Below are 26,750 nucleotides of genomic sequence, written 5' to 3'. Positions count from 1 at the left end.
TTTTTTTCCCATACAGCAATACCATTGCTCACTTTTATTCCATTATAACTGATGAAGTCACTTCAAATAATAAGGAAACTTTATGATGGTGTACAAGATGATTTGTGAACAGTCAAAAAATATTAGATAAGAAAGACATCCTACATTTTCTCAGACTAGCTAAGATTACAGGTCCACTCAATAATAATTCTATAATCTCAATAATTTCAAAATCCGGGTTAGATGGTAGCAACATTAGCTATGAGTTATGATGGAGCAGGTAACGTGATAAAAAAAAGAATTGGAGCTCAGATTAAAGCTTTTGCTCCAAAAGCAATCCATATGCACTGCACTTCTCATTACATTAATCTTGTGTTCATATACTCATGCAACATTTCTGAAATTCACAATATGCTGAACAAACTATAAAAAAAAAAATATTCAAATCGGCAAAAAATATTAGACCTTTTCCGGACAAGATAGATAGCCTATACGGCATTGAGGCGTACCGCCACTTCTATCACAGCTTTTCCGATATCACCGAATTTAAAGGATCCGAAATTCGATCGAAAGCAAGTCTATCGAAATACTGTTCATTGTGATTCTGTGTTTTGTTAATACAAAGCTGCATTTTAGCAGTACCTTAACTTGTCTAGCTCATTTTCCAACTAGAATCTCAGTTTTCAAATTTAGAAAAGATTGTATATCACCGTTTTGCATCAGTTTGCGCTGATCATGTAAATGAAATTTGTGACATATAAAGATGATTTACCCTATCCGGTAACACATCGACGTATTTTCACTTAAAAAAACATCAGAGAATTGCACAATATCGGCAATGTGCATCTTCCTTTGTTCAAGTACACATTGATGTAAAAAAGTTAAAGGAAATTGACAAAAATCCAGTTTTTCTTACTCTTGTAAAAAGCGCCAAATAAGTGGGCGATTCTGCACTTCACACCCTAATTTTATATTTGCTGCGTTGTTTCAAACAGAGAATAAATAGGATTAAACCAATTGTTTCCTTTTCCTAATATACTGTGAAAGCATCGATTTATCCGTTTATAGTTATATTTATAGTAAATTAATTGAATTCTGCTGCTATGCTCAACGATATATATAGTTAACAAAATAGCTCTAGACAAACGTTACGCAAATCAAACGACGCGAACTGTACTTTTAAATAAAATTAATAATCATGTACATACTAATGAGTGGATGAACTTTCGTTAAGTAACAATTACTGATGTAAAAAATTAAACACAAATATTAACACTTAATTAAATAGATAACCAATAGAATAGACTGATGCAATACATTAAAAGAATTTAACTACAGTTTATTATAAAAAACTTAATGCAGATAATTTAATTTTCATCAACAAAGATTTAACCGGGACATTGGTAGTACCGACAAACCGAGTGAAGTGCTAAAAAATAAATAAAACAATATAAATACGCAAATATACATTACCTGGAGCTGAAAGGCTCGGACTCCATTTCAGAAATTTTTATTTTTATTACACAAGTAAATTACAATATATATACTACAATACAAAAATTTTAATGGCAAGAAAAAGTATTTATTACAAAGATTATTTACAAAAATATTATATACAAATGTTAATAGTTAGTAAGAAAAATTAGTATTTATATACAAAGATATTATATACAAATGTTAGTAAGGTTAGAATAAATATTTATGTACGAAGATATTAAAGCTTAAATATCTGAAAAAGAATTAGAAAATTATATAAAAAAATATATCAAATACAAAGATAAAATATCTGAAAAAGGAATTAGAAAATTTATAAAAAATATTAAAGATTCTTAAAAAGAATTAGAAAATTATATTAAAAAAAATCAAAAATACAAAGATATTTAAGATTAAATATCTTAAAAAGAATTAGAAAATTATACAAAAAATATATCAAACAGAAAGCTATTAAAGATCTTAAAAAGAATTAGAAAATTAGATCAAATTAGACAATGAAAAATATATAGAGAATTTATAATCGCAAGAATAGCACCTAGATCCAACAAAGTTAAAGTCTAGTATGAGCTAAGGCTCCTCTAAACCTTAGTATAGCCTTAGTATGAGCCGTAAAGCTTTTGCACTTCGTCGCGAAGTCAGTGGCGAACGGTCATGTGCCCTTTCTAGCCAATCAGAAAAATCAGTTAAAAATTACACTAAAATTTCATTGGATGGATTTGCACCGTTTGCTAATTGTAAATTTCGGCCCCCTCCCAGACCCGAAGCACTTGGCGACATAAAGTTCGAGCGTTTTCACTCTGCTCTTGTTAACAACCACTGATCAAGGAAACGTCGATGCTTGTCAAAATTCATGATGTAACCCCTCACAAAATTGATTCTGGCCCTTTTTTGACACAAAAAAATTTACTAAATTAAGTCCTTCAGTGTTTTTACCTTTTTTTCACTGTAGAAGGCAGTTACTCTTGTTAAATTTAACATTTGGCACTAAATTTTACCTCTTTGCGGAACCCTCTTTTTGGCGATAAAAATAATTCTTTGATGATGTGGGGATAAAGGCATTGGTCATTGCAAATTCGAATCCTTTGTTACCATTTCAATTAATGCTGGTGATTTTTTTAGCCTAAAACAAACACTTCGCTTCCGAAAACTGTCAGATTTAAATTGAAATGAGTTTCACTTGTTTTAGACAAACGAAATAATTTGACTAGCTACTCGGGAGAGGCGGAATATCTTATTGTAGCAAGTACGGTTATATAAATGGCAGGGAAAACTTTCTACTACCACCTTGCAATAAACTTTCATTTAAACCTCAGGACCCCGTAATATTTACACAAATTTTGTGGGACTCCATAAGTATTGCGCAAATAAGACACACGCGTGAGTGAAACTCTCAATTTTTTTCACTTGTACTGTAATATACTATTGCAGTTTCAGGTCATTCCCTTTAATTTCTAATTTTAAGACATAGAACGATGTGAAATTTTTAAATATGTAACAAACGAAATGACAGCTTCACGTGCAAAGCAAGGAAAATGAACGTTTATATTATAAAAAGAATGCGTCGAAACGTTTTCGTTTTTCCCTTTGTCTGTATTGTCTAGCTTTTTTTATTTTCAGATACATTGTGTAAAAATATTTGATAACTGTAAAATTATTATATTAAGTTAAAGAAATATCAAAACTGCTAAAATTTTGGCAACATCCTACTGCAGGTCCCGCGACCAACACGGGAGTCGTGACCTACAGTTTAAGAAACCCTGTTCTAGGTAAAATCCTAGTATACGGAACAGCATTTGACGCGACTTTAAAAATCGTCGCCAACACCAAAATGACACGTTTACTGCTCATCATAATGCCGCCGAATCCCGTATGTACTGCAAACTAGAATTAAAACGTGTTCTCTCTCTCACACACACACATACCATATCCATATATATCTATATATATAGATATATATGTAATTTATTTACTAAATAATATTGATTATATTTATCTTCTAAGATTAATTATAGTAGATTTATCTGAAAAGAGTGAATCCATACTTAGTAAGTTCTATTTCGAAAGATGTTTTTAAGCAACTTGAATGAAAATTGTTAAAAATGTTTAACGGGGACTGGAATTAAATCATGAATAACAAAATTTCAATTGTAAAAGGAATAAATTAAAAGCAAGAATTAAATTAGATACAAATATACATATAAATTATATGCGTTGCTCTAGTTATTTCGTGCACTATTTAGGAATTTTTTACTTGTTGTAGAAGGGTTAAGGCGACTGTGCCTGGGCACCCTGTTGTGTCCAAACACCGTTCCATCGTGATACACCAAGACTCCATTAAATGTGATCACATTTTTCCAACCGGGATAGTGATTAGTGACTCTGAGTACCGTACCGAAAGACTCGCGCTCGAATCCCGGAGACTGCATGGATGTTTGTAAATGTATAGTGTCTGTGCGGCATGGGGGGCACTCTAAATACGCGGCGGGCCGAAAGTCTTTTTTTCGTTTTGGAATATATGAAAGATGTTATATTATATGTTAGTCTAAACGCATATTCATCTAATATCCTGTAGAATGTGTCGCTATTCCACTTGACCCATGTCCATCCATAAACTCTATTGATATACCATATTAAAATTTAAAAGAAACCTTGTTTAAAAAAATGTATTTGTAATATTTGGATCGTATTAACCGAACTGTTGATCACAATAAGCGATGTATTTTCCATGTTTTCGTATATAAACTGAAGGGCGTTCTGCAATTCGATAACAATATCCAAATGATAACATTATTTTTCACATTGGACAGCTGATGTTTATCCATTTTCACAGTCGCACTTTCCCGTAATTCTGATAATACTCTGTTACATGCAGTTGAAAACAAGTCTGAAATCATTTTTTCCAAATGCAATTGAAAAATAGATCACTTGTACTGTTTCTGACAGAATTTAAACCACTTCAGAATTAATCAGGTTTACATGAATACAAAGCGTTATTATGGCAATGGTACGCAAGTCGCGAAGAAATTTTGGGGGGTCGCTAAATTCAAAAAAAATTTATTTGACAACAAAAAATATAACGGCATTTGAAAAGAATTTTGGATGTTTAACATTTACTAGGAATTTTAAATTAATCATTTCCATATATTAATTTTGATTGTATTGTTTTCCCCTTGATTCAGGCGTTATGCTTGAACAATTCGAGAATCGAATTTCAAAGCGCGCAGCGATAATTGTAATATGCATAGTTTACAACACTTGTGTTCCCTATTTCTAACCAAATTTGTTGTCAAGCAAGCATATAACATTTTCGAAGTATTGGAAAATTCGATTGCGTGCTTAAAGGATGATAAAAAAAAAAAAAAAAAAAAAAAAAAAATTCAGTTTTGTTCGATGGATAAATGGCTACACAAAGAGGGTACAATCCTAGAACGCGGTATGGTCTTGGCGCGAGTTTGAAAATTTTCGCCAACACCAAAATGACCCGTTTACTGCTTATAATAATGTCGCAAAATTCACCCAATCCCGTGTGTAACGTATACTGGGATTAAATCGGCAAGAGTGAAAATGGGAATGATGGCCAGACATCTAATAAACATTTTTCTTTCTACTTCTAATAAAAAATCAAGGAAATATCAAGAAGAGTTTACTAGATACTATTTTACATGTTGCATTATCAGTGGAAAATGAATATCCGTTGTGTGTTAAATGCAATGAAAAATCAATGCATGAAACCTGTTAAATTAAAACTATATTTGGAAACTAAACATAACGATTTAGTAAATAAATCTGATTAATTTTTAAGAAATTAACTAACAGCGTGAAATATCAAAATGTATTTTTGAGAAAATATACAACAGTTCCTGAGGTTTCATCGGCATCCTTACAAATTTCATATTTAATTACGAAAAATCTAAAACCTCATACAATTGGAGAATCGCTCAATCTTCCTTTTCGGCAATAAAAATGACATCAATTATCCATGGAGAAAAATACAATAACGACTTAAATGATACGAAACAGTCACGATTTTATTTGAATTCGAAAAGGGGGTGGGATAGAATTCGGAAATATGCAACCGGGAAAAACCGGCAACTATGAAAAAACGAAATAAATAGGCGTAAAATGGACGAAATACGTTAGTCTAAACGCATAATTCATCTAATATCCTGTAAAATGTGTCGCTATTCCACTTGAGCCATGTTTATACATAAACTCAAACTGATAAACCATATTAAACTTTAAAAGAAACCTTTGTTTAAAAAATGTATTTGTAATATTTGGATCGTATTAACCGAACTGTTAATCGCAATGAGTGATGTATTTTTCATGTTTTCATATACAAATTAGAGGAATTTCTGCAGTTCGATAACAATATCCAAATGATAACATTAAGGGGCATTTACTGTATTTTACAATTTCTGATTAACAGGGGGGGGATTCAAACTCTTGGTTGACAGAATGACAGTTTGCATGATTTTCCTTTCAAGAAAATATGATTTTTTTTTTCATCTGGAATTGGATCATTATCCATTTTTTGGCGCATGGCTGTAATATTCTGTCACTAAATTCCAAATTCTTTAGAAGCAAATCTGGCTCCACTGTACCCGAGTAGTTAAAACTGTTGACTACTGCGTTGGCTTTTGTGATTTTTACTATGCAATCAGTTTTCCTTAGAAATTACTCCACGAAATCAAACCTACGTTATTTGGCCAATGTGCTTGGCCAAATAACCTAACCTAACATTTGAAGGAAATCAGCGTGAAACCAATTTTGAAAAATACATAAACAAATAAGTAAGTAAAATTTTAAAAAAATTCTGAAAGTTTTCAGATTTTATATGACATTCAAAACTGCGTCTTTTAACGTTTTGTGTGTTCACACTCAGGCCACATAATATTCAATTCAACAGCAATATCGCAAAATGTTTAAAAACAGAACATCTGTAGACAGTGTCGCGCGCAGGAGATAAAAACACTTTTTTTCTGTACGGTGTTGCCACTACTGGCTTTAAAATCGTTGAGTTTGTTAATCAAAAATTCCTTAAAATTTTCCAAAATATGGAAAAAATTCGAAATTCAAAATTCGGGGGTCCAGGTGCTCATGTTCGGGTGGAGGATTACGTTATTAAAAATTGGATGACTGTAGGTACCGTACTTTCTTCACAGTGCTAGAAACATGCATACATTCATGCAGCTTCTTCATTATTTAATTTCTTTAAATATAATACAGGTCGGTAATATTTGGTGGCAACAATTTAAAGAGTGATTCGCCGTTTATAGTGAAACGCCATAAAATGCCGTTTTGAGACTAATAGCCCTTCTGGCTCACCGCCCGCTCGGGTTAAAAAATTAGGTTATGTTAACTGAATACATACAGTACTGTAGGGGTATCACCTTCAGGGATGGGACGCCTTTGTGGAGGTCTTTCTCAGGAAACTAGATTATACTCATGTTACAGACAAGTGAAAAACCAAGAGAAGTACTCATGTAGCCCACTAGTTCGAAGAGGTTTGCAATTTTAGTCGAACTACCGGTATTGAGTGGTCACTCGTGGGGTTTTGGAAAAGCTAAGATTGATTTTTTTTAAAAAAATATTTTTATTTATTTATTTAACCAAGATTAAACTAAATGTGTTCCACATTTTCAAAGCAACTGAATATGATTCTTACTTCGTTACTTGTTTACAGATCGTTACAGCTAGCTCAAGACAGGGATAAAAACTAAAGATAACTAAAGACAGCTTTAGTTTAGAAACTAAAGATAACTTCAGTAACTAATTAAAATAGAGATTTCTAAACTAAACTTTAGTTTAGAAAAATTAACCTTGATCGAAACTTAGTCTAGAGAAAATTGTTTGGCGCGTGTTGTCTTGCCTCTGTCGTCCCCCCCCCCCGCTTGAAACAAGATTTTTCGTTGTTTCACTTTTCATGCGAGTCAGTTGCCTTTCGGAAAAACGGAAGATATAATTCTTTCGTTTGTCCAGTATTAACAACTAAGCTATTTAAAAGAAATAGATGCAATTCTAAAGAATATTATCTATTTACATTTTAATATGTTTAAGTAAAAATGCACTTAATTCATGATACATCTAATTATATAGAATTGCATTTTATATTTCCTTCAGTTTTTAAGTACACAAGAGATACAGAACATTCCTGTGTTACCCTAAATGTATTATGTACCTGTATTATCCTTTAAAATATTCCGTTATTCCACCTGGGACGTCTCTGCCCATAATCTCCACTTTCAAAGGGAAAAAAAGGCCCTTCTGGACGATCGGTAAAATCAACCCTTTCAGATTTTTCATTATTATTTTTTAAATTGGCGATATTGGCGACATAAACAATTTCGAAAAAAATTAAAAACTGAAGACCATTTTGACACTAAATCCAGGTAGTCGTAAATTCTAATAAAAACTAGCTGAAGTGGACTGAAGTTTAGCTTTCCTATTTTTTTTAGCCCAAAGGGCGTTGGCTCAGCAGGGCTATTAATTTCGTTTTGGCATTTTGCGTGGATTCACTATAAACAGCGAATCACTTTTTAAATTGTTGCCCCCAAATATTAGAGCCTGTATTATATTTAAAGAAATTAAATAATGCAGAATCTGCATGAATGCATGTATGGTTCTCGCATCGTGCGGGAAAAAAAAAGGGGGGGGTTACTTAGAGACGTTAAACTCTGAATATCGTAGTTCTCTACCCGAATATGGATACCCGGAAACCCGAATTTAGAATTTCTTTTATTGTCTATTTCATATTTTGTAAAACTTGTCAAAACGAATTTTTGATTAGCAAACTCAACGATTTCAAATCAAGTAACGGTAACATTGTATTGAAAAAACACTTTTATCTCCAGCGCGCAAGACTATCTGTCGGAAATTCTAAAGATATGCTGTTTTTAAATATTTTTAGCCCAAATGCTCTCGAAATGTGTATGTGTAACGTAATGTAATATATACGAGTGTACTGCAACCCTCCTGGCCGATAATAATAGGCCTCATGGTTAACGCTGCACAACCAACACAAACGTGTATATGTACGTAATTAAAAAAAAAAAAAAAAAAAAAAAAAAAAAAAAAAAGTCCCTTTGAGAGTAATATAACACGTGAAAGCCTTTCTATTTTATTTTATTTATTTATTTTTTTTTTAAATTATGGCGGGCACTAACCGATTATAGGCGTTGCCCCCTACTAAGGTCAGAAAAGGAGGTCGTTTTATTATGGGGCCGGCGGCCACCGTTACGTCCTATGAAGGCACAGACAATTTACATACATGCCTTCTCCGGGATTCGAAATCAGGCTCTTCGGTTACGGTTACGTTCCCGTCTGGACGGCAGGTTTCCTAAATTAATGTTTTGTTAAATTACTGCAAAGTACACGAGGACTATCTGCCTGAGAGAAGGGATGCCTTCGTGGAGGAGTTCCTAAGTGAAATTGGCTCAAACTGGGGAAAACTAAGAAAACACCCATGCCAGCCCGTTAGCCAGGACTCGAACTACCAGTGTTCAGCGACTTTAGCGCTCGGCAGCTGGTGGACCTCCTACGTTAAAATTTAACTGCTATGAATAGGAATGGCATAACTGTTAAGCATTGATAGGGGATGTTTACAGGCTACATTTAAAATGGTTTATTTTACTCTGACAAAAAATGAATAAAGTTTTTGGAACCTAAACAATGAGTAATAAAAAAGATGTAAAACCAATCCTTTTTATGCCAGTCATATTTTATGTTGATTTTACTTTCTTACTTATATCATTTTCTTCTTTCACATAATTTCAAAACTGAGCGTGAGTCATTGTAATGACAAATCAGAATTGCTTCAACTGCCTCCATTGCAAACTTGTTACTTTTATCCGATTCCTGAGGACCATTAATGAAAATATTCTCTGGAAATTTGCATCGTGGGCTAGAATGACAATTAGCTTAGCTTTCTTGGATATGATTTCCGATCAGTATGCTTTGTATCTGTAAGAAATTTAGCCATTTTCAAAGTAATCACACAGTTTTAAATAGTATTCTTTTTTTTTTTTTTTCCTAATTAATCTTAGTTACCTTATAACAACCCTAGCTACTATACGAAAACGTTGGAAACGAAAAGGTAGATGTAAGGAAATTCATGAATCACGAAGTTAGTTCACTTCAACTGCAGTGTTTTAAAAGGCAGATGCAAAGCTCATAAACAGTATCTATTTTTCCGCTTTGGCGCGTATCGAAAGATGCAAAGTCAACATAATTTTATTCGTATTTTCTGTTATTATATTCAGACATGTCCTTTAGTTACTCGCTGGGAATTTAACTTTGCTCTTGCTGTTGCCTTTCACCCTAAAGAACTCGGATATATCTCTAACGAAATGAAAGAACTTTGTTTCTTTCTTCTTTTTTCCGGTTGGCTAGGTACAGTGGCTCCCAAAAGTGTTCGAACACTTATGATTTTCATTGAAATAGGGCTCTATCCATTAATCAAAAGTAAACTTTTTCAATGAGATTTTAATAATAAGATCTATAACATATTCATAACAAAATTACATGATTTTTAAAATATAGCGAAACTTTATTTTTAAGAAATTAATAATAAAAAAATGACAAACATTTTATCTCACAAAAGTCTTTGTACACTGAAATATTTTTAGATAAAATCAAAATTAGAATTACAGTTCGCCGCTTTTTTTAACTTTTGCAATGTGGTGACATTTAAAAAATCGCTTGCTTTAATTTTTTATTGTTTACTTCATAATATTCTATTTATTATTGAAAAATGGGTTGCAGTCGTAAAGAAATTACAAACAGCATTCGAATATTGATAATTTGTCACCACAGTAGAGTTAAATCAATTCGAAATATCGCTAAATTAGTTAACGTATCACATTCTACAGTGCAGTATGTGATAAAACGCTTTAAAGAAGAAAATCGGATTGAAAACAAGGTAAAAAAAGGTCGACCGAGAAAGTTAACTAAACGTGATGAGACTATTTAAACGTGATATACGAACTATTTAAACGTGATGAGAGATTTATTATTAGAAAATTTGTGAAAAACCCACATTTGAGTGCTGTAAAAGTTTCTGCAGAAATTAATGCAAAGTTTTCTACTTCAATTTCACCTTAAACTGTTCGACAAGTTCTCAGAGAAGCTGGATTACATGGGCGTTCACCCCGTAAAAAAATTTTGTTAGTGAGAAAAACAAAAAGCTTAGGCATTCATTCGCAAAATCAGAGATAAATACACCCGAAACGTACTGGAATAATGTCCTATTCGCTGAGGAAAGCAAATTTAACATTTTTGGTTCCGATGGTCGAATAACTGTATGGAGAAGAAAAAATGAGGAACTTTATTCTAAGAACTTAGTTGGAACAGTTAAGCAAAGCGGTGGAGGTGTACTTGTGTGGGGGGAGGGCATAACAGCATCAGGACTAGGTAATTTGGTATTAATTGATGCATAATGAATCATTCTCTTTATTTAAATATTTTAAGAGACAATTTAAAATTATCAGCCCAAAATTTGGGTATTGGAAACAACTTTATTTTTATTCATGATAACGATTCTAAATTCTCTCAACGTTCGCCTGTAGTGTCTCTACAATTGTCCACAGGTTTTGAAAACACCAACTCAGTCGCCAGATTTAAACCTCATAGAACACATTTGGAAAGAGCTAGAGGTTAAAGTACAAAAACACGACATCAAAACGAAAAGCGAACTCAAAACAGCCATGATGGAAGAATGGATGAACATTGATACAGAAATTACAAAAAAAATTAAAATCTATTCCCAGACATTTAAAAGCTGTTGTGGATGCTAAAGGATATCCTACTAATATTAATTGAACGAAAAATGAAAATATTTAATAATATGTCAAGATTTTTTTGAAGTGTACGAAGACTTTTGTGAGATAAAATGTTTGTCATTTTTTGATTATTATTTCCTTAAAAATAAAGTTTCGCTTATTTTAAATATATTACATGTCATTTTGTTACGAATAGATTATAGTTTCTTATTATTAAAATCTGATTCAGAAAGTTTACTTTTAATTAATGGATAGAGCCCTATTTCAATGAAAATCATAAGTGTAAGAACACTTTTGGGAGCCACTTTTGGGATCAAGAGAAACAAAGTATTTTTAAATATTAAATTCAAAAATCTCGTTGTGATAGCCCTCGAGGCTTTGCCATAATCACACACACACACAAAAATCTCGTGAAGAAAACTGGCTAACTAGCGGCTCAACCGGGGAAAAAAATTAAAGGCATTTCAAATAAAGTTATTAAAATTTTATTGCCTTTTTGCAAAACCTATTTGTGTGAATAAGGATTTTCTTCCATGCTGTATTTTAAAAATAAATACAGAACTAAATTAAAAGTGGATCCGAATTTACGATTAAAACTAAGTGAAATAAAACCAGAAATAATGAAAATTATCTCTCTTAAATGGGCCCCAATTTCGCACTCAATTTTAGAATTTAATTATTATAACTTAAATTTTGATAATTAAAATGGAAACCCATTTTTAATCGAATATTTTTTATGCGTGCATATTTAATGCAAATAGCCAACAGGTTGTGCAAATGGCAAACTTTTTTTTCCTCCATTTGAGAAATTGAAAAATAATCAATGTAAAATGTAGTGGTGGAACTAAAGTTTTTCAATTTTTGTTTAGGGCCTATCAGCGGCCGAGCGGTAAAGACGCTGAACACTGGTAGTTCGGTCCGAGATTCGAATCCCACGAACGGGCTGGCTGCATAGGCGTTTTCGTGGTTTTCCCCATGTGTAACGTGTATACGAGCCAGTTTCCCTTAAGTCCTCCACAAAGGCATCCCTACCTTTAGGCAGATAGCCCTCGTGTGCTTTGTCATAATTAAATAATCCAATCCAATCAATTTTTGTTTAGATGGTACGCGTTAGACAAAAGGTTGAAAACTGCTGTTCTAACGTTTCACACAGGGCTTAATTTCTAAGATTAGGAGAGCCGAAGCCCTACCGTAGACCCTCAGGAAAGAGGAACAAGAAGAAATAAATAAATAAAATAATTAATAAAATTGTTAATCATTAAAATAATTAATGATCAAAGTGATAAATAATAAAAGAAATATATTAAAATTTATTTCTTTGGTGATTTTAAATATAACTTAATCTAATAACTTTATTATTAGATAATAATTTAATCTAATAATTTATTATTCGATTAAATATACGATACTATATATTAGATTATTAGTCCAAAGGGGCTTTGTCTCTGAAAGACTATTGTTTTCGTTTGCGATTTTGTGTCGAATCACTCTGAATGCCCGCTTCACTTTTCAAACTGTAGTCACCTAATATTATCGCCCTGTATTATATTTGAAGAAATTAAATAATGAAGAATCTGCATAAATGTAAGTATGTGTTTCGCATTGTGATAAAAGAACGATACCTAGAGCCATCCAATTTTGAATGACGTAATCCTACTGCGAATATGGGCATCTGAAAGCACAGATTTGAAATTTGTTTCATTATCGATTTCATATTTTGTAAAACTTTAACGAATTTTTGATTTACAAACTCTACGATTTCAAAGCGAGCTATGGCAACGTTGTACAGAAAAGACATTTTTACCTCCAGCGCGTGAGACTGTGTCTCGGAAACAAAGATATGTTCAATTTAAAATTATTTTGCGATATTTATCTTGAACTGAATTTTATGGTTTAAGTGCAAAGAACAGGATATTAAATAAGTAAAGGTAACACACAAAATGTTTAAAAAAACGCCTCTTTGGACGTACTTTAGAATCTGAAACCTTTCAGATTTTCTTTTTTGTCTTTTTTTTTAAATTTATCTCTAATTTTAATAAATCTAATAAGTAATTTTTAATATAATTTTATTGCTTAAAATAAAATTCTCGATATCAAATTTCCACTGAAATTGTTGTTCAGTTCCATAGAAGAAGTACCGAAGCCTTCTTTTTTAGGGCTCCGGCTAGCATTATTATTTATCCTAAAAACTAAGAAGTACCGGAACCCGGTACTTAATAGCCGAGTTCCGGTAATTAAGTACCAGAACCCGTGCAATTTAAGCTCTGATTTCGCAACAATATAAAGGTATGTGAGACAGCGGCCAGCCGCTACCCGACTTTTTTCGTATCCTCTAAAGAAGCGGCCTACCAGCGGCCGAGCGGTAAAGTCGCTGACACTGGTAGTTCGGTCCGAGGTTCGAATCCCGCGAACGGGCTGGCTGCATGGGTGTTTTCGTGGTTTTTACCCATGTGTAACGTGTATACGAGCCAGTTTTCCTTAGAACGTCCTCCACGGAGGTATCCCTCCCCTTAGGCAGATAGCCCTAGTGTGCTTTGCCATAATTAATTACACCACCACCACCTCTAAAGAAGCAAACAGCGTTGCCATGTATTACAACATACCTTGAAATTTGTTAGACAGTTCCAAGAATTAATGGCAAAATGCAAAAACGGCAAAAATTACGGAAAAAGAACACTCAAATCCTTGAAGAGAACAGGAAAGATAAACGCGTAAACAATAATTATATGTACTGTACGTAATATTTGCTCTGTTTGGCCTAGAAATATCTTAAAAAGGTTGTCGAGTTATACGGAATGTCTGGATATGGGGAGTCATGTTTGCGGGATTCTACTGTATTTAATTTTAATTAGATTTATACGCATTTTCGCAATGCATTTTGTTATCACACATTTAGAACATGGGTGTCTAAAGTGCGGCCCAAACGCAAATTGTGAAAGTATTTAAATTTATACTTTTTTATTAAAAAATAAATGTTTGAACTCGATTCGTTGGCATTTATTTTAAAATAAAAATTTAAATAAAAACATCTTAGTATGTCATGTTGATATGCAAAGTGACATTCAACTGAAAGAAAAATTTGAAATTTTTTTTTTACTGGAGTTTTATAAAGATTACCTACCCCGCGATAAATATCCTAATTTTAACAATCATGCTTTATTAATGTCTTCACTTATATTCGTGAACAATTATTTTCAAGAATGAAGTATACAAATATAGAACAAAGATCACTGACAAACATCCTGAAAATGCATTAAGAATTGCTATCTCGTCTATTGAACCCGATATCGATTTGCTTGTTCAACAAAAGCAAATTCAACCATCTTCATTAATTCGAACTTTTTCCATTTGTATGAAATCCGAACTAAATGAAATGAAACTTTTACTAATTAATAATAACATAAATATCTAATTCAAATATTAATAAATTAATAATAAAAAGAAATTAATTTATTTTAATAAAACAACATAGAGCTAATTTTTATTTCAATTTGTTAAAAATATTGTACGTGTGGCCCAGCAAATTTTTCTTTCTTTGCAATGCGGCCTCGCAAATTTTTATCCTTTACAAAGTGGCCCTCAAACGGTCATAGTTTAGATACCCATGATTTAGAACAAGGAAGAGAAATTGAGCCATGTGGATTTATGTGTCGTCGACATCGTACCAAAAATCAAGAATATTTAAAAATGTTTGCTTCAAGAGACTGAAAACCGAACAAGTTATCGTTCCTAGAAAAAATATCTCTTCTAATACTATCACAAAATACGCGTGTTCCCTTCTGATACAATGCGAAGCATTGAAAATAATACAAGAAATGCGTTTAAGTGAAAATAGTAAAAGTACAGATTAGGCGACTTTGGCGTGATGTTGGCGAAGTACACTGCGCAAAAACACAAAATGGGACACTTCCCGTATCTGCCGTTCTACTGAGCCGATTAACAAAATTCAAATTGCGTTTTTCATGTCTCGAAAGCGCGATTTAGGATACGTACAGTGGGTACAAAAAGTATTTGCACACATACATTTTTGTTCACAATTTATAAGAAAATGCATTAAGAAATACAAAAATTGGCATTTAAAAATAGAATAAGCTTATTTATATAAATTAATTAAAAAATACAATAATATTAATAAAAAAACATTTTTTGCAACAATATTAAAATAGCTTATGTCAAAAAAGTATTTGCACACTCAACTCAACTTTAGCAAATTTGCATTTTTATGCTATTATTTGACAGTCATCCCGCAGTAAATAACGTACGTAAGACGACTAGGTGTTGTCGAAACGTTATCAGTTGATTGTCGATTCAAATTGTAATGGCACCTAAGAAATCTGAATTGCCGATTTCGTTGCGAGAAAAAATTGTGTCTCTACGTGAAAATGGCCTAAGTTATCGAGAAATAGGTAAAAAAGTAAATGTTTGCTTCTCTACTGTTCGGTATATTATAAAACGTTATAAAGAAAGAGGATCTACATCAAATAACTTGCGCTCTGGACGCCCAAAGAAACTTTCACTGCGAATGAAGCGAAAATTCATAAGAGAAGCATCAAAAAGTCCATTTGTTAGTGCAATTACTTTAGCCAATGATGTCGCTTCAACATCTGGAGTTCAAACCTGTGCCCAAAGTGTTCGAAATGTCCTGCATGAAGCACACATTTATGGGAGATCACCAAGGAAAAAAAACCTCTCATAACTGAACGAAATAGTCTGAAGAGACTTGAATTCGCTAAGGAATATAACAATAAGCCAATTCATTTCTGGAAAAATGTCATATTCTCCGACGAGAGTAAGTTCAATATCTTTAAATCAGATGGCAGGAAAATAATTTGGAGAAAACCTTGTACTGCTTTTCATACCCAAAATGTGTTACCTACAGTTAAACATGGAGGAGGTTATGTTATGATTTGGGGGTGCATGGCTAGCAAAGGAGTTGGTAATTTGTGTTTTATTGATGGGAATATGATAGCTCGAACCTATATTGATGTGTTGCGAGATAATTTGCCACAAAGTGCAATAAAATTGGTATCAGTAATTCGTACTATTTTCAGCAAGACAATGATCCCAAGAACACTGCCGGTATAACACGTATGTGGTTGCTTTATAATGTACCCAGAAAACTTGCCACTTCACCACAATCACCAGACTTAAATCCTTTGGAAAATTTGTGGAATTCTTTGGATTTAAAAATAAGAAAAAGGAAGATTTCAAGCAAATCTGCTCTTAAGCCCTTATTGAAGAGTGGTCGAATACTGACCCTACTGTTACAGAAAATTTAATTAAATCAATGCCAGCAAGATTACAAGCAGTAATAGATGCTAAAGGAATGCATACTAAATATTAGTTATTTGAAATTTGCTTATATATTTTATTTCTTTTGTATTCATGCAGGTGTGCAAATATTTTTTGATATGAGATATTTTAATTTTGTTACAAAAAAGCATTGTTATTTATATTATTGTAATTTTTCTGTTTGTTTCGGATGATTAAACTTATTCTGATTTGGAAATACCAATTTTTTTATTTCTTAATGCTTCTTTTTATGAATTGCAAACAAAAATGTAGGTGTGCAAATACTTTTTTTTACCCACAGTATGTTACTTCTTTCCATATTTCGATTCTACGACTCAAATGATGCCAGATTGCCAAGTTTTGTAAAAACTCGCACGGGAATTTTTAAAAAATTCGCTCTCAAAATTTTAGCTCCTCCATGTTAATTGAATTTAATATATATATTTATTAATATCTCTTTTTTATTAAACTTTTTGTATTTTTCCTTCCACATTTCGAAATTTAAGTTCATTCCAAATCAAATTCACCCATTTTTTATGATTTATTTGTTAATTTGTATTTTTAAACAAATTTTATCAATTTTTCGAAACAAATTTTGAATTCTGACCTATAAAATTTTTACCATCATCTTAAAGTAGTTGTATTTCTAAGCATATCTACGAAAATTCGAGTTTTTTTTATCCAGAATTTCCTAAGATATACGTGAATTTACACATTGGGGCGTTTTGAAATTTGGCATATTTGCTATAAGCGATAATAATGCCAAATCTCATTTACGCACTTTGTTAAAATTAGTTGAAAGTAAGAACGATGACTTTTTCCCGCTCCTGTATAATTAAAAAAAAGGAACGGAAAATAGATTGCAATAAATTAAGAGGTACTTACGTATTATCGCAACCAGGCCAAAATTCGCATAAATTGCCAAATTTGGCTACCCTACTTACGGCACCCCTACGTGTTATACGTAGTTTTGTAAAAAGAGCATGTGGAAATTCACAAAATTTTCCTGCATTTTCGTGCAAATTTTTGTAATTTATGAGAAAATAGCAGTGTACATGGATAAAGTCAACAGTGTGCGCAGTGCCATTTTTGTGCAATTCTGGGATGTTTTTTTAAGTAAAAATAAGTCGACGTGTACATGGTTATGGCGAATACGGTTTTCAATCAGTGCTAAAAGCAATAGCCAAAAGATTTCCGCCGAAAAAATAATTCTGCAACTTATTCAAATTCGAAACCGGAATTCGAAATCGGCTATTTTATATTTTAAAACAAAATAATATAAAAAACTGTATTAAAAATTATCTGTAATTAATAAATGTACATTTTCTTTCTATTCATACTTTTTTACTCAAACTTACAAATAGCGCCAACCTGGTTGCGATAATACGTAAGTACCAATTAAGAAGTTCGCTGAGTGAATTAATCTTGGCTCAAACTGGGAAACAAAAAAAAAAAAAAAAAAAAAAAAAAAAAAAAATGCTCCAAGGTGGATTTTTGAAATTTCTCCATAAATTTTTCACCAAAAATTAGAAAATTTAATATTAACTCGTAGAATAAATTAGAAAATTTAATATTAACTCGTAGAATAAATTAGAAAATTTAATATTAACTCGTAGAATCGAAATATAGAGGGGAAAAAAATTGGTACGTTATTTCAGAAAAAGTCCGATTTTGTGTCAAAATGCCTATGTTAGAGCAATGCTATATATAACTCTAATACATATCCTAAGTCGCGCTTTCGAGACATGAAAAACGCAAGTTGAATTTTGTCAATCGGCCCAGTAGAACAAGGTATAAAGAACTCCCCCCCCCCGCTTTTCGCGCAGTGTAAAAACGTATGCATGTCTGTGTATACACGCACACATACAGGCACCTACATACAGTTAGTCACGAAAGTCTGCATACAGACTAAATTTTAAATTAAAAAAACACTTAAAGCATAGAAAAATGTATTTTAATCATTGCATTTTTTTTTTCTTCTATTATCTAAAATTGTAAGCTTAAATAAAAAGTAAATAATATCAGTGTAATACTTTTACATTTTTTCAAAAATATATTTTGTCAAAAAAACTCAGAAATTCCCTCCAGTTAAGTCTGCGTACACTTTAAAAAAAAAGCAAAATATAAGTTTTTTACATTACTTCAATACTTTGTAGGATATCCTTTATTCTTCAAAACAGCTTGCAGACGTCTGGGCATTGACTGAACTAGTTTTTCAGTGTCATCCGACGTAAATTTCGCCCATTCTTCCTGCAATTTACTAATTAGCTTATTTCGCGACGTAATATTGTGTTTTCGAATTCATTTCTCCAATTTTGCCCACAAATATTCGATTGGATTGAGGTCTGGTGACTGTGGTGGAGTACGCAACTGTTTTGGAGTGTGATAGAGGAGATATTCCTTCACAATTTTAGCTGTATGTTTCGGGTCGTTGTCTTGTTGGAAAATAAAGGTATTAGAAAGGTTTAAATTTCGGGCACTGTCTCGTAGATTTTTCTTCAGAATATCCAGATAAACATACTTATCCATGACTTCATCAATAATGTGAAAATTTCCTACTCCTTTCGACGACATACACCACCATACTACCACACCGCCAACTCCATGTTTGACAGTTGGATTTAAATTTCTCAGATTCAGTTCTGTTCCTGGTTTTCTCCATACAATAGGGTGGTCATTAACTTTAAATATTGTAAATTTACTTTCATCTGACCAAATTACATTGTTCCAGAAGTCCTGCGAAGAGTTTAAATATGTTTTGGCAAAAGCAATTCTTTTCTTTCTATTTGTCTCGGAAATGTATGGCTTAGACCTAGGTTTGCGTCTATGATATTTGGACTTTCGCAGCACTTTTCGTACAGTTTCAGTAGAAATTTCCTTGTTGCTAGTTAAAAAAATGTCTTTTGCAATGCTTGCAGAAGAAAGTTTAGGATTTTGTTTAATTCGTAAAAGAATTTTTCTTTCTTCTCTCTGCGTTAGCTTCTTCGGTCTCCCACATCTTGGTTTTACAGCAAGACTACCAGTGTCAAGATAGTTTTGAATAACTCTTTGCACACTAGAAAATGGTTTTCTAATGGTTTTACCAATATAACGAAGAGTTTTACCTTCATCTCTCAATTTGATAATTAGTTGTCTCGTAACTAAAGGAATTTCTTTATTGGTTGTCATTTTCGTCAAAGAAAATAGAAATAGCAACTTCCAATCAACGTGAAATTTGCTTCGGAAGTCAATGACCTTCAAAGTGTAACCTTCTTTGCATTCTCAAGTTTGAAGTTTAAAAGTTAGATAAGAAATCCCCTGCCTCCTTCGCGTTGTACGCAAACTTTATAGGCTTTAATTTCTGGCCACTTATCTTTTAAAAATTAGTGTGCATAAATTATTAGATATGAAAATATTACAGTTAAATAATTTCAAAGTCCCTTATTGAAACTAAATATTTAAAAAATAAAACTTTAAGAAACTACCCTTTTCGCACCTTAAAATTTGGATTTGATATTACTTTTCTTGATGTACGCAGACTTTATTGACTAACTGTAAGTCCGCACATACATATACACATATAAGCACATACATAGTATGTATGCCTCTTAAAGAGGAGAATGAAATTCCGACTTTTCCAGATTTTCCAGGTGTGTTTTGAGAAAATTCCAGTCTATTCGCATAGTGCGTGTTGGCTGCGCTGAGAAGTAAATTAATTATAGTACCATTTGTAAACACAAAAGTTTGTCAATTGCATCAGAGGCATTATATAATAAAATCCTGAAAGAATTACTATTATAGCTATAATAGGAGCTGTTTTCTCCACTGAAGATTGAGATTAGAATCTGCCCGATCTGGATTAAAAAACGAGTTTTTTTGCAGACATTTTGCAGCTAAACGAAATAAATAAATCTATTTAATGATATTTTAAAATAAATTCAGGTATTTTATATTTATTTAGCAGCATACATAAACAAAAATATGTGCATTAAATTTCGTGATAGTATGTCATCATACTGCTAGATTTAGTTTCAGAATTATGCCAGAGAAATTTGCCTAAATTTGAAAGTATTGTTAACTAATAATAAATAAATTTAGAGGATTTAAACATTAAATGCTATAAATAACATTAAAATGAAGTTAATTACTTAAAAATTGAATTACCATAATCAATGATATTTTGGCGAATATAGTCAGATTAAACGATTACTATTTTTACTGACTGATTACGATTTTTTATTTTACTGCAAAATGAAAAATAAGGCATTTATTAAAATGAAAAAAAAAAAAAAAAAGTTTAAAAGATTTTGCGATAAAATCCTAGTCTTTGCTACGGCCTTGGTAGAATTTTGAAAACTGCCGCCAACACCAAAATGACCGGTTTACTGCCCAACATCTTCTTAAACAGAGACTAAGAGACAGAAAAAGGTAACTGTTGTTACTGCTCATCATAATATCACCAAATCCTGTGTGTACCGTACATGGAGGTTAGAATAAACTAAATATGTATTGTTAAGATAAAAAAAACTTCTCTGCAACAGAAATGGCTCCGTCTCAACGTTGAGGGAAACAGCTCCGTATGCGCGAAATATCTGTCGCCGGAGCTCGCGAAATTCAAAGGTCAAGTTTATCAAGAGTACATAAAACGAATATCGTTTTAAATTTCCTTTAAAGGAAAAGAAAATAATTTTTGTGCGAGTAAATTAATTAATAGATTAGCTATTTTGAGCAAAAAAAAGTACGAAAATCCGAGTATAAATTATCACGAAAGTCTAAGAACATCGCGGAAAGGGAAATTCTGGCCGTCAGGTTCCGTCGCCAAATCCCCTTGGCATTCTTTGCCCTTGGCGAGTTTTTCCCTCCGCTTTCTACCGACACTCTAGCAAACTGATTTACATTACGTTTATGGAACCTTTCTTTCTTTACATAGACATTCTTACATTAGATCAGAGTCCATGGTACCGTATATTAGGATTAAACCGATTTTGTTGCATACGAGAATGGAAAGGTATTTTCTTCAGTTCAACATAATCTGCACAAGCGAGTCTTTAGGATTCTCGCGGTTCGAAAACTTGCTTTGCCTTTCTAAAAGACAATGCGAAAATTGGCTCTACGCCAGCTGGCCGAATGACACTCATCCGATACATAAGTCGCCAACAAAGTGATCGTTTCCAACATTGGCGCAAAACTCGCTTTTTGGAGGATCACCGTATGACATAGCAAGCCCCGGCACTGCGACCTGCATCACAGCCAGCACCACCGGCCCAGGCTCTAGCCCCAACTCCTGAGGACTGCAGCTGTACCGACACTCTCCGTTGAGTATTCCAGATCTCATCTGAGTTCGGAATCGACCACAAAACCTTACTACAAGCCTTCAGAAATGCCCTGCCTCAGCTACGGACAGTCTCCACCGGACCTGAGCGAGCATTTTTTATCTACGAGGCCTACGTTGGACTCCTCAACTAAACCAGCACGTTCAACGATCCAAATAGAGATGAAGAGCTACTGATTTCGTTCTGGAATGCCAACGGAATAAAGAACAAGATCCACGAAGTCCGGGATTTTATTAATGAGCACCACATGGACCTCTTCCTCGTACAGGATTGTACATCTGGTTGAGGGACTTAGCGCGAACATCGCGAATTATGTTATGCTACCGAAATGATAGAGAGGTATGCATCAGTGACACTGTTCGTGCTAGTGGCGGTACTAGCATATATGTAAAACGCTCATTAAAGCATTCTAGAATACCCACGCCACCACTGGAGGCCCTAGAAGCGACAATTATTCAAATTCATATTCAAAATTCCCCCCCCCAATAGCAGTAGCGTCCTGCTATATGCCTCCGAGACAGGGACCTGCCTTTCTCTCTGATCTCAGAAAATTAAGTGGTGTAGCAAATAACCTGATTATCGCAGGAGACTTAAATGCCCGTCATAGAAGTTGGGATTGTGTCAATGCCAACAACTATGGCGATAAACTCAAAATTTGGGCTCAGGACGCCCGTACCCAAATTATAGCGCCGAACTCACCTACCCATTACCAGTTTCCTGGGGGGTTAGGTGCTCCTTCCATTATTGATTTGGCTTTATTTAAAAATATTCCATTAGATTATTCGATCAAAGTGATTCCGGAATTGTCCTCTGACCATTATCCGGTTCACCTCACCCTTAAAACTACCAAAATCAATCAAAATTTACCGGCGCAAGTCTCGACTAACTGGGACAACTTTCGGTATGTTTTGGAAAATGGTATTCTCCCCCCTATCAAAATTAACGATAATCAGGAGGTTGACTTAGCCATTGACAGGCTCAACCAAACCCTGGGAAGTGCGTTCACGGCTGCTTCCAAACCCAAATTCAGGCCTAATCACTATAAATTACCTGACTTCATTAAGGATAAAATCAAAATTAAAAACCGTCTTCGCAGAGATTGGCAAAACACACTTTTAGAATCCTTTCGAGTACAACTGCGAAGAATCCAGAATGAGATCAAGTCTGACATTAAAAAGTACGCAGATGATAAATACTCAAATTATCTTAAGTCCTTAAAGACTTCTGACAATAGCCTTTGGGTTGCTAGCGCACGGCTTCGCAAACCTAAACATGACATTCCCCCCCTAATGAGCACGGTCAATGACCGGATGGCATTAACAGATACTGAGAAGGCTGAACGCATAGCGGACAGTCTTCAAACACAATTCTCATTAAACACTGGACTCATGTTCGATACCTGTGCAACGCACACGCATGAAGTCCAACACCAAGTTGAAGAATTTCTCTCCTCAGATACACATTCTGAGAAATCCATTACCACAACCATGACTGAGATTTCTGCAATTGTCAAAAATCTCACCCCTGCAAAAGCTCCTGGCCTTGATAGGATTTCTAATCGCATGATTAAAAATTTGCCTATTAAATTCATATTTTACCTAGCAGTTTTGATTAACTCAATGCTAAGGTTAAAATATTATCCTAATAGCTGGAAGAATGCTTTAGTCATTCCTATTCTAAAACCTGGTATGGACCCAAAGTCCCTCAAAATTACAGACCGATCAGCCTCCTGTCTTCACTTAGTAAAATCTACGAAGCTATACTGCTTAGATACCTGAATGATTTCTGCCGAAACCGAAATATTATTATTCCTCAACAATTCGGTTTTCGCGCAAAACACTCAACTCAGACCCAGCTACTGAGGGTAGTAGAAATCATTCACACAGGATCTCGCAGTGGAAAGCCTACAACTATAGTCTATTTAGACGTAGCAAAGGCTTTCGACAGGTGTTGGCATATCGGAATTTTATTCAAGCTCATGCGACTTGAAATTTCGGCTAATTTCGTGCACATAATGCACTCTTACCTCAATAATCGTACCTTTTCTGTCAAAGTTAAATATTCTGTTTCTTCTCCTCGGCCTATCCTGGCGGGGGTGCCTCAGGGAGGAATTCTTAGCGCTACGCTCTTCAACTTGTATGTAAATGACATACCACAATCACCAAGTGTCGATCTAGCCCTTTGTGCGGACGACACAGCCATCATTTCTCAGCAGCCAACACTTAACGCCACTCTCAATCACCTTCAACTTTATTTAACAGACTTGGAGTCCTGGCTCATTACCTGGAAAATCAAAATTAACGTCGCAAAAAGTGCCGCCACCGTTTTCTTTTCCAGAAAGAGGAACGTCCATAGTCAACTCCAACCACTCAGGTTATTTGAAGAGGAGATACCCTGGGTGGATTCCTATAAATATCTGGGAGTTTATCTAGATGCGAAGCTGCTCTGGAGTACCCATATCAACTATACAATAGCCAAAGCAAGAACTGTCAGAACCCAACTAATGTCACTTATCAACCGAACCAGCAACCTCTCTCTCAGCAACAAGATCCTCCTTTATCGCAGTACCATCCTTCCCATCCTCACCTATGCAGCTATCATCTGGTCAACCGCAGCCAACAGCCACCTAAAGAAACTCCAAGTATTCCAGAGCGTCACGCTTCGCATACTCACCAATGCTCATTATTTCGTCCGGAATGAAGTGCTCCATAACGATCTCAAAATTTTACCCCTAGATGCCTTTTTTCGGCAAAATTCGGCCAAGTTTTTCAATAGACTTTCTCAGATTGAAAACCCAGTCTTGCATTCACTTCCTGCCTATAATCCAGCAGAGCCCAGCTCTGCTAAGCGACCTAAGAGCGTTCTTGATAGAACATTTAACATCTTTCCTAGGAAGCCAAAGCGGAGGTGCTTGCTTGACTAGGAATTCTTTCTAATCTTAAACTTTAAACTTTAACCAGCACTTCACGGGCCTAACCCGGCGACCCTTAACTAACTCTCCTTTTTACATCACTGCCCGCCGGATCTAATCTGGCCTCGTTCATCGCGACCTACACCTGTACCACTAAACATGACCTCCCCCCATTTATCAGGACCTCACCTTTTCATTTTTCACGGACCAGACTTATAGCATTAAAGTTAACTTTAAAAATAAGCAATATTAAACATCAACTTATTAAACTAATTTAACTTCTAGTAAAATTTCGTTAAATTTGAGACTTAAATAATCCTGCAATAAATTATCTTTAATTTAATCATTCCTGCAGACCACCTTTTACTTAAATTTAAGTTCCAATTCCTTATTTTTTCACAGGTATTACAAGCTTGCATTTCATCACTTCACGACCCTTTTCCATAATTAAATTTAATATAATTTCTCTTTTTAATCCTTCCTTTATTTTCCCTGCTTTCCTTCTTTTGCTCAATACCAGTCCCTTTAAATCCTCTTCTAAAAATTTCTCCGTCTTTTTCGCAGTTAACTTTCTTCACGGTTCTCTTCCGCTCGAAAAGTTGCTCCCATTCTCTACTCGCCACGGGCGGTCGGAGAACTTTTCGCCTTCCTGAATAGGCTATCCCCTCCCTCCTCTTCGCATGGAGGTAGGAAGTTCCTTTCCTACCTCCATGCCTCTTCGCTCCTTCTTCCCTGGATTCCAGTTTAGTCGCAAGACTCTTCCCCCCCCGTTCATCCCCAAGGCATCAGCCATCACTGCGGCTGTCCGTATTACCTAATATTACCTTTCCCAAGCCCTGGAACAACATGTTTCCCGGCTGTTCTCTTCCAACCTTTCCGATTCCATTAATGCAATGCGTTCTGGAATTCGCCTCAATCAACACCTCTCTCTCTTTCAATCTTGGATTACAAGTTGAAAGCAGAGAGAATTACTCGTCCCTTGCGCGGACTCCTTATTCATTTCTTTCATAGTAAACCCTTAACGGTTTGTTCATTTTTCTTTAGCCATTGCTTTTTCTTATTCAACTCAGTTTTCCTTATCGAAGTTGTGGAGGTAATTGCATTAAGTTGCGAAGGTACTCCGGAAGTCAAACGCCTTGGGCCTTGGGCCGTATGACATTCCCTGACTTTTCCCGATTTTGACTAAAATATTTAAATTCCCTGACTTTTCCCCGACTTTTTTGGTCAATTTTCGAATGCCCTGACTTTTTCCGGTTTTCCCGATTTTGCAGGTAGCGTGGCAACTCTAACATATATACGTCCATACATACATACATACATAGTATGTATGGACGTATATATGTTACATACACACACATACATTTCTGAATACATACATTTCTTACATGCATACATACACACACATACATACATTTCTGAATCCAGTCCCGATAACAGAAGAGTGCCGTTATTGTTTGATATTTTAACACTTTTATCAGTATTTTTAATTAATATTCCTGTACACCTGAAAAAAAAAATTCTCAGAATTTAAAATTTGAGTTTCCCTTGAAGATTTACTACGCTGGAAGAGCATAATCTGCAGAAAACTCTGGTCAGTGATGGTATCAGCGGAAAACTAGTGATGCACCTCCTTTTACGTCAGAAGCAGCGAATCTTCTGTAAAAACTAACTACGTCGGGAAAAACAAAGCTTATGTGGGTCCAAGCTTTGTGTTTCCCAACCTCGGAAGTGAATAATTTATGAGGTGGGGTGAATTTCTCTTTCGGTCAAGAAGAGCAATTTTAACTAAGGATAAGAAACAACTGCAGGATAAAAAATACAGTAAGACCCCGCTTAACGCGGGGGATACGTTCCAAAGTAGAGCGTAATGCGAAACAACGCTAAACGAGGCTATCTTTACATGTAAATATTGGGGTTAGGGGAAGATGGCTAGGAAATTGGTTAGGTATTAAATTTAAAAAGTATGTTTTTTTTAATAAAAAT

General features: G+C 34.2%; 1 protein-coding gene and 1 long non-coding RNA gene across 22 annotated transcripts in view; one reads left to right on the top strand and one right to left on the bottom strand.

The window, feature by feature from the left end:
* The window catches only part of LOC146995974 (uncharacterized), a 224,754-nt gene that overhangs the window by 151,677 nt on the left and 46,327 nt on the right, over positions 1-26,750 (bottom strand). Inside the window, exon 1 of one of the 18 annotated variants that reach the window (XM_085822484.1) lies at positions 1,453-1,488. The exons of the other annotated variants lie outside the window; for them this stretch is intronic. The gene's annotated coding sequence lies outside the window, so the exon portion shown is untranslated. Of the gene's footprint in view, positions 1-1,452; positions 1,489-26,750 lie in introns of those variants that run through there. 18 annotated transcript variants of the gene reach the window in all.
* LOC146995975 (uncharacterized) overlaps positions 1-26,750 on the top strand; it is a 91,586-nt gene that overhangs the window by 29,779 nt on the left and 35,057 nt on the right. The gene's annotated exons all lie outside the window — the stretch shown is intronic.

This window comes from Stegodyphus dumicola, chromosome 8 (assembly GCF_044657685.1).
Source record: "Stegodyphus dumicola isolate Sdum_Otavi_A_Nest chromosome 8, ASM4465768v1".
NCBI classification, from domain to species: Eukaryota; Metazoa; Arthropoda; class Arachnida; order Araneae; family Eresidae; genus Stegodyphus; species Stegodyphus dumicola.
This window is presented reverse-complemented; position numbering and strand designations above follow the sequence as displayed.